At 39.8% G+C, this 8,185-nt stretch overlaps 1 non-coding gene across 1 annotated transcript; it reads left to right on the forward strand.

The window, feature by feature from the left end:
* Nucleotides 1-2,774: 2,774 nt before the first annotated feature.
* On the forward strand, nucleotides 2,775-2,878 carry LOC117311971 (U6 spliceosomal RNA). The gene has a single exon (XR_004526160.1). It is a non-coding gene; the product is annotated as a U6 spliceosomal RNA (small nuclear RNA).
* Nucleotides 2,879-8,185: the final 5,307 nt, after the last annotated feature.

An 8,185-nucleotide genomic window follows, 5' to 3' on the forward strand; every position in this document is an offset into this window, starting at 1 on the left:
ATGTTCTCCTTCTAAGACCCAGGTTAGTCCTAGGAGGCACTTGGAGAGCCACATGTCTTGTGTGGCTGTAGAGTAGGTTCTGGGGAGAACAAGGAAGACTGGGCCCAATGGAGAGGGGGAAACTGATTATCCTCCATCTACTGGGACTGGAGTTAGATACAAGGCCAAAGATTTTTGTAATTTTTCCGATAGCGCCCACAATAATAGCCTATAATAGCATCCACCAGTGAGGAGCTATCACTGGTTTCTAAGCAGGGATGTGAATTAATCAAAGACAATTTCGATGGCAATGGGAAGGATGAAATGGGAGGGATGGGGAGAGAAAACTGCAGGTGGGACACCAGGTGACAGATGAGAGCCCAACTCTAGCAGTGTCTGTAGAGAAGGAAAAAAAAAGAGAGAATAGAAAGAAAATTTCTCAACAGAGTCAAATGCTGTAGAAAAGTTAAAGAGAATAAAATTGTTTGAATTTAGCTATTCGACCTTGTGGTTGGTGTCAAGAAAACTAAAAGGACATAATCCTGTTTCTCAGAAAACTGTCACTCTAATTGAGGAGCCCAAAATGTTAATGAAACGCTAAAGTATCTAGAACACAATTCGGTGTCTGTGAAATATTTCTTAAATGACGAAGATGTTCTTCCATTTTTTTTTCCTTCCCACCTCTTCACACTTCTTTTTTCTTCCTAGAGACCTGCCTTTTCCCAGATGACAAAAGGTTGCCACAAAAGTCGATATTTCAGTTTAAAAGTCCCCTTAACTTACAGATATTTTTCTTTCTTTGGGTTAGTTTAAACCTCACTTACGATGTTAAATGGTAAGTGAGTTTTATTTTATTTTATTTTAAAGATCATTTCACTAGGGAAAAAAAAAAACGAAGATGAGCTGGAGGCAGAAAGGTAAGTTAAGAGATTCTTGTACTACTTTTCTGGTTATTTTAAGATGCTATACCATCTTCCAGGTGCCAAAGGATGAGTATTTACTCCTTACTAGGTAAATTCTAACTCCACTGGAACAAAAACACAAATATGCAACTACAATCAAATCTTTTCCCCAAAACTCTAGGCTTAGGACTATGTGGTCAGCTGAATTCTTGGAAGACATAGTTCCTCAAAGGGGATCCGGGGCTGATCCAGGAAGAAATAATAAAGCTGTTACTTAAAGTATTTGCAACTAAGTACAAAATACAAAGGTGCTCAAGGTGTAAGGTTATTAAGCCGTGAGACTGATTCTGTAAAGCACACAGGAACAACCAAAAAAAAACCACATCTTTTTTTATATTATAAAGCAACTATCAAATATCATAAAATCCTCTCATAGTCTTCTGTTTTCTACCATGAGCCTGGTTTCACTTTAATACCCCCCAAACCACTCTGTGGAAATGTTTTACATGTCAACAAAGAAGCAAACAGTAACCAGAGTAGACAAAGAGAAATTTAGCTCAGACTTACAGGTTTATATATAGAGTGTCCAGACATTCTTTTCCTATTCTGCCCTTTGCACTTGCTTTCTCTAGATCATGTGTCTAAATGCTACGCTGTATGCTCAAATGCCTTTGAATACAATATATTACCTCCTGTTGAGACCCACATTGTTCTCCCCTGATTTTCTGGTAGTCTTCCCGCCCTCTATTACTAGCGCAGTGGTGGGTTTTGTTTTCATTCCTCAGCTACATACACTAAATTCCATCCGGAGCACTTATTCGCCTGGCTTTTTTTGGCATCTTTCCACGTGCATCTGCATTCCTGTTAAGGGTAACATCTTCATCCCTTTCCATTTCCCCTCTTTTCCATTTCCTATGGTTTTCTCTATTTCTGTTCTTTGGCCAACCCTCCCTGCAGCTACATGTATTTTCAAATCTTCCCTGTATTTTTAAATTATCTTGGTATTCTCAGCCTTTGGGCTTTCAGGATTTATTCAAACTCTCTCATTTTCCCTCTGCCGCCTTTCCAATTATTTCTGGGTCTCATTTTGCACGGTCTACCCATAGCTTCCTTTTAAGTAAAATTTACTTTCTAAATAGTGAGATGCTTTACCAGGAGAGATGCTTTCTGCAACCTCTCCTTGCAGCACAAATTCAAAGTTTTCAAGATGAGTGAGCCACCCATCCATGTGCTTCCATCTGAAGTATCCAGAGTTCTAGTATCTCCCCTTGTCATTAGTGATATAGACCATATTTGCCTATTAGAAACTGTTCCCAGAATTGGGAAACTTAGGCTAAGAGTGAGCCTGTGCCAACGGCGAGTTACTGGCTTCTCTTCTCTCAGCATACTACATTGCTTGCCTTCCCCATTATCTCATCGTCCTTCCCAAAAGGACTTTCTGAACTTCGCACAAGGCACATACACACACCACACAGACTCACTTGGAAGCCTGTTAATGAAAATTAACCAGCAATTATCCTACAATTCATGGGGTCCTCACTGTCTTCTTATTGATCTTGACGATCAGTAGTCAGATATCTGAGTTCTGTAATTTAAGATTCACCTTCCTTCTCTCCTCTGTGAGCTGACATATCTTGATGAAGCCCTCATTTAGTAGGGACAGTATTGGCACCTCTATGAGCACAGTATAAAATAATCTTTAGCTCCCACTTAGCTTTAGTTCAAAACACAAAGTTTAAATGCCACAAAAAACAGATTTCTGGATCATTCTGCTTAAAGCTTTACTTATAACAACACTATGGACATATTCTAAGATAGTTCTACCTCAGAAAAAGGACTATAAGAACATTCATAAGATGCCAATTTGAACCCATGCATTAAATTGCCTTCCTTGCACTCACTTCGGCAGCACACGTGCTAAAATTGGAACGATACAGAGATTAGCAAGGCCCCTGCACAAGGATGACACGCAAATTTGTGAAGTGGTCCATGTTTTTATATATGATGGAATATTACTCAGCCATAAAAAGGAACGAAATTGGGTCATTTGTAGAGACATGGATGGAGACAGAGACTGTCATACAGAGTGAAATAAGTCAGAAAGAGAAAAACAAATATCGTACATTCATGCATATTTGTGGAATCTAGAAAAAAGGTACAGATGAACTGGTTTGCAAGACAGAAACAGAGACACAGATGTAGAGAACGAACATATGCACACCAAGCAGGCAAAGAGGGGATGGAATGAAATGGGAGACTGCAAGTAACATACATACACTAATATGTATAAAATAGATAACTAATGAGAACCTGATGTATAGCACAGGGAACTCCACGTTGCTGTACAGTAGAAACTAACACAACATTGTAAAACAACTATACCCCAATAAAAAACATTTTTTTAATCCAATTGGACATTTATATCAAATATTAAACATTTTCTATCTCCTGGTTACTATTATGTACTTAAAGATTCTGTTAGCAACTTAAATATGGTCTATTTTTCATGGACCTCACCATCTCTCTTGGGAGACTGGTAGATATAACTAAATATGCTTAATGAATTAATCAGCATGAGGGACAAAAGTCACAACTGATGACATGAAACACATTATAGATGTAATTCCTGCTTTCCATCTGATTCAACAAAGAGTATTTGATGACTGAACTTAAATTAATAATTCTTTGTAATGAACTTACAGTAGGTGACTTGTGTTGTAAAACATAAAGTCATTTGTATAAAACGAGTAATTTTTGTTATCTCACAGGGTATTCATTCCTATTAAATGACATAAGGTATAAATAGTGTGCAGTACCTTACAACACAGCTGTGACAATTAGAGCATTACATCTCTGTATTAAAGTTTGGCAAATCAAAAAAACTTCCCTTCCTTCCTACATTCCCAATGAAATAGACAAAAGAAATTAAAATGAAGGGGAAGACATCTATATCAGTCCTGGAAAACAGCAAAAGTTGTGACAAATACTTGTCAAAAATTGTTGTGACTTCTTTTACTAGGAAAATATAAAATAACAAAATTGACTCAAGAAGAAGTAAGAAATATAAATAAGATCAAAGATACTATAATAAAAATACCATCAAATAATTGTCAAATTATAGGGGCTTCCCTGGTGGCACAGTGGTTGGGAGTCCGCCTGCCGATGCAGGGGACACGGGTTCGTGCCCTGGTCTGGGAAGATCCCACATGCCATGGAGCGGCTGGGCCCGTGGGCCATGGCCGCTGAGCCTGCGCGTCTGGAGCCTGTGCTCCGCAACGGGAGAGGCCACAACGGTGAGAGGCCCGCGTACCGCAAAAAAAAAAAAAAAAGAATTGTCAAATTATAAAGGACATTTGGCCTGGGAGGTTTTATAAATCTTCAAGAAGCAAGAAATTCTGGACTTCCCTGGTAGTGCAGTGGTTAGGAATCCACCTGCCAATGCAGGGGACACGGGTTCGAGCCCTGATCCAGGAAGATACCACATGCCGCGGAGAAACTGAACCCATGCGCCACAACTACTGAGCCTACGAGCCACAACTACTGAAGCCCGCGTGCCTAGAGTCCATGCTCCACAAGAGAAGCCACCACAGTGAGAAGCCCACACACCACAACAAAGAGTAGCCCCCGCTCGCTGCAACTAGGGAAAGCCCGCATGCAGCAACAAAGACCCAATACAGCCAAAAATAAATAAATTAATTAATTATTTTTAAAAAAGCAAGAAATTCTAATGCTATTTAATGTGTTAGACTACGAAAAAGATAAAAATTTTCCAATTCAATTTTAAAAACCAAATGTCATAACTCTGTTACCAAAAGCCTGGTAAATACAGCACAGAAATCTCTAGACCAACATAATTTAGGAATGTTTGCACAAATATATTGAGAAATTTTAGCAAATCACACCAGCAACAATTTTAAAAATAATAAGCCATTAAAGATGATTCCAAATTCTTTGCTATTCCTCCCATTGGAAGGTGGAGTCTAATTCCCTTCCACTTGAATCTGAACTGACCTCAGCAACTGGCTTGACCAATAAACTCCAGCAGAAGTGACACTCTGAAACTTCTATGGTTAGGTCATCGGGCACCTTGCAGCTTCCATGTCTGGGATCATTGCTTTTTCAAGCCAGATAAGACGTAAGAAATGTGACAACTCGGGCTTCCCTCGTGGCGCAGTGGTTGAGGGTCCGCCTGCCGATGCGGGGGACGCAGGTTTGTGCCCCGGTCTGGGAAGATCCCACATGCCGCGGAGCGGCTGGGCCCGTGAGCCATGAACGCTGAGCCTGCGCGTCCGGAGCCTGTGCTCCGCAACAGGAGAGGCCACAACAGTGAGAGGCCCGCGTACCGAAAAAAAAAAAAAAAAAAAAAAAAGAAAGATATATTGTGTTTCCAGATAAAATTACCCAATACCGTAAAGATTCCCACAAAATTTATCTGTAAACTCAATGCAATTGCATTTAAAATCCAATAGGACATTTTTAAGTTGACAAAAGTATCATACACCTAGAAGATAAACATGTAGGAAATCTCAGAATACATTTAGCAATATGGAATTGGTTAAGATAATTATAGTAAATCCATCCAAAGCAACACCTTGTACTTCGAAACGTTTGTGTAGCTATAAAGTTACTGACATGGAAAGATCGTCACAAAATATTATGTTGAAAAAAACTGCAATATGTTTAGTTTGAGCCCATTTGGGTAAATTAAATAAACAAATAGAAAAATAAAGTATTTATACAGCAAAATATCAATAGTTATTATCTCTAAGAGATTACAGATTTTTTAATTTTTAAAAATTTTGCTTATATGATGTTTCTAATTCTTCTCCAATGAACATGTTATTTTTGTAACTTAAAACCAAAAATGTGGGCATATTTCTTAAGTATACCCACTGTCGACTTTGCATCCTTGAGTTTATCTAAACCTTTGCTTAAATCCCATCATATCTTGACCTAACTGCTTCTTGGAATAATGAATCATGACTTTACTATAAACATGTAAAGCTGCATTTTCTTTTGTCTTCAAACTACCTTCAGTATGTTTCTTACTCTTATTTTTCCGAGCTGTTACTCACCTGATTCACTCCCTTCATGACTGTAAATTTTTTATCACAGCCCACTCTACCTTCATCTTTCCAGACTAAGAGGGTTAAGTAGTCAGCCCATCCTCATAAAGAAACACTGTCTTGCTCCATCTCTGTTTTTACAGCATCATTAAAATGACCACATGGCCAGGACTGAGCAGTATATTCCCAATTTATTTTTCCCTTACTTCCACTGTATAAGAATTATTCCCCCAAACGTAAAAATATCATCCTCCATATAATTTATAAGAATATCTATTGAGCCAAATATGTGTATGGATTTCTTCTGCACTAACCACTGGGAAAACAGAATCTCTCTTTAGGTCAAGTTCATTGACAACATCTATAACACCATAGCTTTTTACCCCCCAAATAGACATAGATTTGTCTAGAGTGCACAGGTATCCCAATTCACAGGGAAGGTCTTTTGTGAATCAATAAGTGCTCTGCCAGTGTCATTTTTCTTGTTGTCAAAATGCCATAGTAAAGGAAAAAAGGTCCCAACTCAGCCTGTGTAAATTGTTAGTTTTAGGCTCTTTTCAAATTACTCTCTGTTGCGTGAGGTGGGGGAGGGGTGCGCTGCTCAGGCACAAACACACAGAATGTCTGAAATGGTCTAAATCAATGTGCAGAGCTACCAAGAAGAAATGGAACATCTACCGTTTGAAGAGCCTGGGAGCGGGGAGGAAACAGGAGAAGACCAGGTGGCAGGCAAATACGTGGAGGGTTGAGGAAAGGAGTCAAAGGGCACAGCTAGCCAGCCTGGCTGCTAGTGGAGCAGGCGCATAAATGTAACAGCTCCTGCATGAAGAGAGCGAGCTGGTGGGACACCTATCAGTCACTCTGATTGTCAGCAGGAGACTGCTTGCACAGACCAGGGACAAGTCCACTCTTCCGCGTGCACTATTTAATGTCACACGGGAGGGGGGTGTTGATGCCTCGCTTCCCTTTCATTTCTTCTCACCCAGACTGCAACAGCCTCTCAATACAGTTCCATTCCTCTCCACTTCCTCTTGCACATTTGTGTCAGAGTGGTATGTTTAAGCAATTTCTTATGTGATTGCCTTTATTTATTTTTTTCTTTTTTAAGTCATCTTCTGGTGCCTCCTGCTTCCTCTGCAAGCCTTTCAGGATAGAGCAAAAATCCCATCACGTGATATATAATAAGGTCCTTCCAAACCAGGCTCAGCCTACGCCCGGAGACTCACGTTATCCCAGCTCCCAAACCCTCCCCTCGCCTTTGCTGAGCATCCTTCTGCACCGAAGCCTTTGGCTTCCTACCTCCACTTGTCAAGTATCACCCACCCTTCTTAAAGACCCTCCCCAAGCAGCCAACTGGGGACCAAATAATCAACTTTTTTCTCTTTTCCTTTCTATTCTCGAAGTACTTTCGGTGAACCTCAATAAATCCCTTAATACAATAATAAAACAATAAGCACTTACAGAGCATTCATTAAATATTGGGTATCTTGCTGAGCACTTGTCTTAATTAGAGATCCTTAGGTTGTGGGAAATAGAAACTTGCTTAAACCAAGAAAAAGGGGATTTATTATAACAACTCAAGAAACCCAGGGCAAGACATATAATCAGGCTGCCAGAGGGACTGGAAAGTGATCAGAAATCAAGGAAGCTTCTCTCTCTCTCTCTGTCTCTCTCTGTCTCTCTCTCTCTCTCTTTCTGTCTCTCTGTCTCTCTCTCCTCTCTCTCTCTCTCCTCTCTCTCTCTCTCTCTCTGTCTCTCTCTCTCTCTCTCTCTCTCTCTCTGTTCTCTCTCTCTCTGTCTCTCTCTGCCTCTCTCTGTTTCTCTCTCCTCTGTCTCTCTCTGTCTCTCCCCCCCCCCCGCCCCCGCCTTTCTCTCATTTTACAATGCCTCTTCCTGGTTGCTGATAATTGCAAAGATCTTCTTTGCAAAGAGAGAATAGCAAAGATCTTCCTTCCTCCCCTCCACCAACTGCTACAAAACTATACATATGACTCCATTCTATTCCAGAGTGTTGAGTGAATATTGCTTATGTGTGCAGATCATTATGTATGAAAATAATTGTTGGAAAAAGAACAAAAGTAGATTATCTGTATTAGGTAAGCATATCCTATTTAATCAAGTCTAAGATTCCGTTGATTGTGAGACACACCTCCATTTTATGTATCATCAACAAAGAAAAAACTGCTACCTTTTATCATTGTTAAGAAGCTGTCAACTGTAAGATACATTTTTATTTTT

Source organism: Tursiops truncatus, chromosome 3, assembly GCF_011762595.2.
Source record: "Tursiops truncatus isolate mTurTru1 chromosome 3, mTurTru1.mat.Y, whole genome shotgun sequence".
Lineage (NCBI taxonomy): Eukaryota > Metazoa > Chordata > Mammalia > Artiodactyla > Delphinidae > Tursiops > Tursiops truncatus.